The sequence below is a fragment of the Triturus cristatus genome, chromosome 11, assembly GCF_964204655.1.
Source record: "Triturus cristatus chromosome 11, aTriCri1.1, whole genome shotgun sequence".
In the NCBI taxonomy this organism is placed as follows: domain Eukaryota; kingdom Metazoa; phylum Chordata; class Amphibia; order Caudata; family Salamandridae; genus Triturus; species Triturus cristatus.
In genome coordinates, this window is record NC_140594.1 from 678,109,179 (window position 1) to 678,115,178 (window position 6,000).

Below are 6,000 nucleotides of genomic sequence, written 5' to 3' on the forward strand. Positions count from 1 at the left end.
CCCCCCCGTTTTGATCGGTCTGTCTTGTCTGATGATGGTGTACCCTGGAGGGGTGAGAATGTCAAGAATGGGTGTGGAGTGGACATTGAGCCAGGATTCAGTGAGGAAAGCGATGTCAATTTCTTCAGCGAGTAGAGCTTCAGCAATGTCTGTGGCGTGTTGTACTGCTGATCTGCAGTTGAGGAGCATGCAAGAGAGAGGACGGGGAGCTTCGATGATGGGGGGAGTGAGGTGGATAGAGGAGTATTGAGCAGGCGGTCTAGGTGAGTGGACAATTTTTGGGATTCTGTTAGTGCCGATAATAACAGGGATGGGGCAAGGGGCTGACTTCTGGCTCAAAGTGAGGCAAGAGTTGTTGATCTCATCAGGTTTCGGTATCGAAAAGGGTTGGCGATCCCGGTTGGGTTGAAGTGCCTGACTCGCTGATGGACTGGAGGGACGAGGGGTGCACTGAGGGGCCAAGGGAGCGGTATTGAGTGGGGTGGGAGGAAAACTACCCTGGGAGAGGGAGCCCGGCGGCTTGGTCCTGTTGAGAAGATCTTGTTGTAAGTATAGGAGATCAGCAGCAAGGGAGTTTATTTTCAGCTCCATTCTGTTCAGTTGCTGTGTTATTGAGCTGAAAAAGTTTAAGGTTTTAGGCGGGGGCCGAGAATGACTTTGGTCTTTGGAGGGAGAGTGAACAGGGGTCAGGGATTGGACAGAGTCAGTGGGGTTAGGAGAGGGGAGAGGTTGGACACGGGGAGCCGGATTAGTAATACTCCCATTCAAGGGGTTCAAAGGAGGAGTAGAGGGTCTACTGTCCAAGTGAGGAGGGAGAGAAGTTCTAGGTAAGAAGTCAGATTTCCGGGGAATGTCAATGAGATTAGCGGTGGAGGCAGGTTGTGTATGTGGGTGTGCGACGGCGGAGGGGGAGCATGTAGTGATAATAGGGGGGAACGAGTTTAAAGGATTGGTGAGGACGTTGGTCATGGGGATGTCGCGGGGGTTGTCAGTGAGGTAATCGGTGGAGACCGGTTGTGTCTGTGGAAGTGGGACATCAGCGGGGGAGTGTGCAGTGGTAGTAGGGGGGAGAGAGATCACTGGATTGGAGATGACATTGGACAAGGGGGACGTAAGGGTCGGGCAAAAGGGTCTGTGTTGGAGGAAGAGATAGTTTGTGAGGGAGGGTTCAGGTTATCACGGGTAGAGCGGAGGTTGCCTGTGGGGATTTTGGTTACGGGAGGGAAGAGTTTAGAGTCCGAGCTGTCAAGATCTAGATCGGTCTTGTGGTGTTTGTTAATTGTGAGTTTGTTGTTCCTAGTGTGCTCAGGAGATGTAATAGTTGTGGGTGTTTGGCGTCGGAGAGTAATGATAGGGGTAGTGTGATTATAGTGAGTGATGGTGGATGTCCATGAGTTGGAGAGAGGTTCTTCAGGGCAGGGAGATGGGATCAGTTCCACGTTATTATTAAGGGTGATGGTGGGTTGGGGAGATATGGTTTGACGGCTCAGTTGAGTTAATGAGGAAAGAAGTGTGGGGAAGTGGCGGTCAAAAGTGATGAGGTGCGGGTCGTTGGCCTGTATGAGAATGGTTCCAGTCCTGTAGATGGAGATGGTGAGTTCCCCTTTGAAGGTCGGGGAGATGGAAGTGGAGATTATTTCACCATAGGGAATGATTACTGACTTGGCGACTTGAAGGTGAAGAGAGAAGGTGTTTTTCCATTTAGCCGGGAGATTAGTGTAGAAAATGAAGTTAGTTTTTGTGTTGCCATTGGACGCTGTGTGGTAGTTATCTACAATGAGTGTTTCCGGGTGTTGTTTTAGAATACTATGATTGAAGTTCTTTTTTGCATTACTGTTCATTTTGTCTGGGTAGTTGATGGACCAGGTGTTTGGTCCGTAACGCACAAGATTCGAGTTCTGGGTGGGGTAAGGTGGGCGCATGGTTGAACAGTAGAATTTCCGATACAATCAGGACTCAGGCCGAAGAAGAAATGCCGAGGCACAGTCTGGAATCAAGCATAAGGCAGGGAGGTAGTTATCATACAATTTTATGCAGTATATACACTAAACCTTAAAGTGCCATATTAACTGCAGTGTAACACATTTCTAGCAGTGAATCTCCTAAATCACAAGAGGTCAGGGCCCCACCAACCATGTTTTTACAGTATCTGCTATGCCTTCAGGGGGGTGAAGGTGCAGTGCAGGCCTCTCAAGCCTGGGGGAGAACCTCAAGCGAAATCCTCAAGCGAAATCCAGGTCTGCACCTGGACCAAGTCTCGTCGTGCACTCCAGCCAGCTGAGCCCTCACCTGGGTCACAATCGAAAAACAAAGGCCCAGTTTCAGCTTGAGCCGCAGTCACCACCGTCAATCCAGGGGTGCGGCGAAAACCAACGACCTGCCGGGGAACCTCTCCTGTCCCTCCTTAAAGCGTCCCGGCCACTGGCAGTGAGTCCTCATTCAGAATAGGTTCCCCAGCATGGGTTGAATGTTCCGGTATCTGCTCGGGGGTCCAATGTACAGGATACGAGGCCAAACAAGGATTAAAGCTCGCTTGAGCAATCCTCAGCCTCGGAGCTCCCTCTTGGAGCTCCTCACCGTCTGGCAGCCATGGTGGATGACATTTACTCCATTACATCAACGAGGGAAGGGGCCTCAGCAGGCGTCGGTTGCTTCGCCTCAGACTCTGCCGGTTTATCTTCTGCTGCGTCGGCATTAGAGTGAGCAAACTTTGACAATTTAGCCAGGGTAGATTGCCTGGATCCCTTATTGGTAGCCATGGCGCCAAAATCCCAGTTAATGATGCCGGCCAATAACGAGTACAAAGCTGCGCTGAAACAAGGGTGGTCGTCGCCCCACACAAAACGGACCCAAGAAGCATGACTTTCAGCACGAATCCACATTGGGCCCAGCTGTTCAATATGGGGTGGAAACTCTCAGTCCGCACCATTGACCGGTTCAATCACAGTCAAAAGAAGTAAACCACAATGGAAGACAATAAAAAAGACCACAGGGGTTCAAAAGTCAGTATTACAAGGTAGCCTTTGGATTCACAGTGAGCAAGTAAGATGTTGAAGACAGTGCATTAAAAAACCATTTACACACAGGTAATGTAGTTCCAAGATTCCTGCATCAAAGACCAGTATTTCAAGGAAGCCTTCAGGTTCTAATAATGACCACAAGATGGAGCTCTAAGCTGGACTAAGGGCCTGCACAAAAAGCCAGCCTAATCAATGTAGTCTCCAGTACTAATTGTGGCTACTAGAAAGAGCTCCAAGCTTAGTCATTTGTTCGCAGTCTCCTGAGCTAGTGAATCCAGTAGTCAATGCACGAGTGACATTAAATGGAGATCACAATTACTCTAGGATGTAGGAATGTCGTGAGTTGCCCTATCCAAGATGGCCGCCATAGATCGAGAAAAGACCATTCCCCTTTCTATTTCCCAAGACCACTTAGCCATGTGTGGGTACCTCTTCTACTTCAATAGTGGTAGAGGAAGCACAAAATGGGTGTCATCCACCGGGAAATTCAAAATGGGTGGCAGTCCAAAATCAAAATTCAAAAATGGAGACAGTGTCAGGATCATCTCCCGCACCCAAAATGTTCTCAGTGGGCGGTAACAGTACCTGGGAGCGTCAGTCCAGGGAACGCGCCACACACCATAGCATTCCCCGGCTGAGGGGGAAACATCAGACCTCGCCGTGATCCGTTTCACCATGTGGAGCATAGCGCCGCTCGGCAATCTCAGCCGGTTGGGGGCTCATCAGCCTCACCACAGGTGGAGCGGGCACTCAAATCTGCAGTGTGATGGCAGGAAGTCTGGCCGCAGGGGCGGATCATCCCCCTTGGACCAGCCCCACACAACCGGAGCGTGTGCTCAGCCGCCTCACCTCCAGAAGAAGAACGGGCACTCAATTCCCTCCACGAGACTCCCTCCACGGGCCGCGGCTGGTCAGAAGGCTGCCCAGCAGTTCCCTGTTCCGTCTCCCTCTGTAGGCCGGGTCTCCTCTCGCCGCCTTGCGCTCCCGATGCCCGATCTTGCCGAGCACTGCGGCTGCCTTCCCGCAGGTCAGAATATAGGATGGAGTGACTTGTGCGGCTCTCAACAGGTTCTGCCACACAGTATCCCTTGCAAACCAAAAAAAACACATTTTGTAATATTTCTGTGACGGAAAGTTCTGGAATCTGCGTGGATCCACAAAATTCTACCAACCCTGCTTTCCCCAAAGTCTTCCAATTAAAATGGTACCTCACTTGTGTGGGTAGGCCTAGTGCCTGTGACAGGAAACGGGCCAAAACACAACATGGACACACCACATTTTACAGTGAAAACTGACCCTTTTTTTTAAAGTACTTAGCTGTGATATATAACCCTTGCTCTGCCAGCACATGGGGGAAACCTAGCAAAACTATACATTTTTAAAGGCTAGACATCCAGGGGAATCCAGGATTGGGTGACTTGTGTTGCTCTCACCAGGTTCTGTTACTCAGAATCCCGTGCAAACCTCAACCTTTGGGGAAAAAAAAACATTTCCCTCAAATTTCTGTGATGGAAAATTCTGGAATCTAAGTGGAGCACCAATCTTCCACCCACCCAGCTTTTTCCAAAGTCTCCCTATAAAATCTTATCTCACTTGTGTGGGTAGGCCTAGGGCTTGCGACAGGAAATGGCCCAAAACGTACTGTGGAGACTTGAAAATTATCAATCACAAAAAGACCTGTTCTTGCAAGAAGTGAGGTACCATTTTTATCAGGAGACTTAGGGGAATGCTGGGTGGTAGAAAATTCATGCTGGCCCGGTGATTCCACCACTCTTCCACACAGAAATGTGAGGAAAATCTGAATTTTTGGGTGCAAAATCTGAGGTTTACAGGGGCTTCGGAGTAGGAAAACGTTGATGAATCCACTCAAGTCACACATCCTTGGACTCCCCCAGGTTTCTAGTTTTCAGAACTGTCTGGGTTTGGTAGGTTTCCTTAAATTGCTGCCAAGCCCGGGACCAAAAATGCAGGTGACCCTCTTGCAAAACAAGGTTGTTTTGTGATTGATCATTTTTGATGCCTCCACAACACGTTTTGGGACATTCCGAGTGGCAGACACTTAGCCCACCCTCACAAGTGGGGTAGCATTTTTTGGGAGACGTGGGAGAATGCTGGGTGATAGGAAATTTGTCTTGGTCGGGTGATCCTACAACTTTCCAACACGGAAATGTGAGGATAATGTGATTTCTTTTAAGAAAATCTGAGGTTTGCAAGGGATTCTGGGTAGGAAACTGTTGGGGAATCTAGGCAAGCCACACATCCTTGGACTCCCCATGATGTATAGTTTGCAGAAATGTCTAGGTTTGGTAGGTTTTCCTATATGGCCGCCCACCCCGGGACCAAAAACGCAGGTGACCCATTACAAAACCACGTTGATTTCCGATTGTTAATTTTTGATTGTTAATTTTTGATGCCTCCTCAATACATTTTGGGACCTTCCCTGTGGCGAACACTTGGCCCACCCACACAAGTGACGTACCATTTTTATCGGAAGACCTCGGAAAATGCTGGGTGGTGGGAAATTAGTGGGTTCTTTGTGATTCTGGAAGAATGGCACAGTAATCCATTGAAAATGTGTGACTGTAGTTACATTTAGAGGTTTGTAGGGCATTTTGAGAAAGAACATTTATTGGGATACACAAGAGGAACACCACCCTGTACTCCCCTGGGTTTCTACTTTATGAAAATATTGAGAAATTGTAGATTTTCCCGAGAGACAATGTACACCCTGGCAGAGAAAAACAGAAAATGCAAACATTACTTTACAGCCAACTATTCCTCATGTACACATAAATACTGGTTGGATTTGGCACGAGGGTGAGTAAAGGTTCAGAGCATAAATGTTTATTAACAATAGATTTCTCAATAAGGAAATGCACTGTTAATTGTTAGAAAGTAAAAACATGAACCAATGACTCACACCTTGTGAGCTGTAAAACCATGACAAGGCACCAACTCCTTTAAAGGCCATTCACACTCC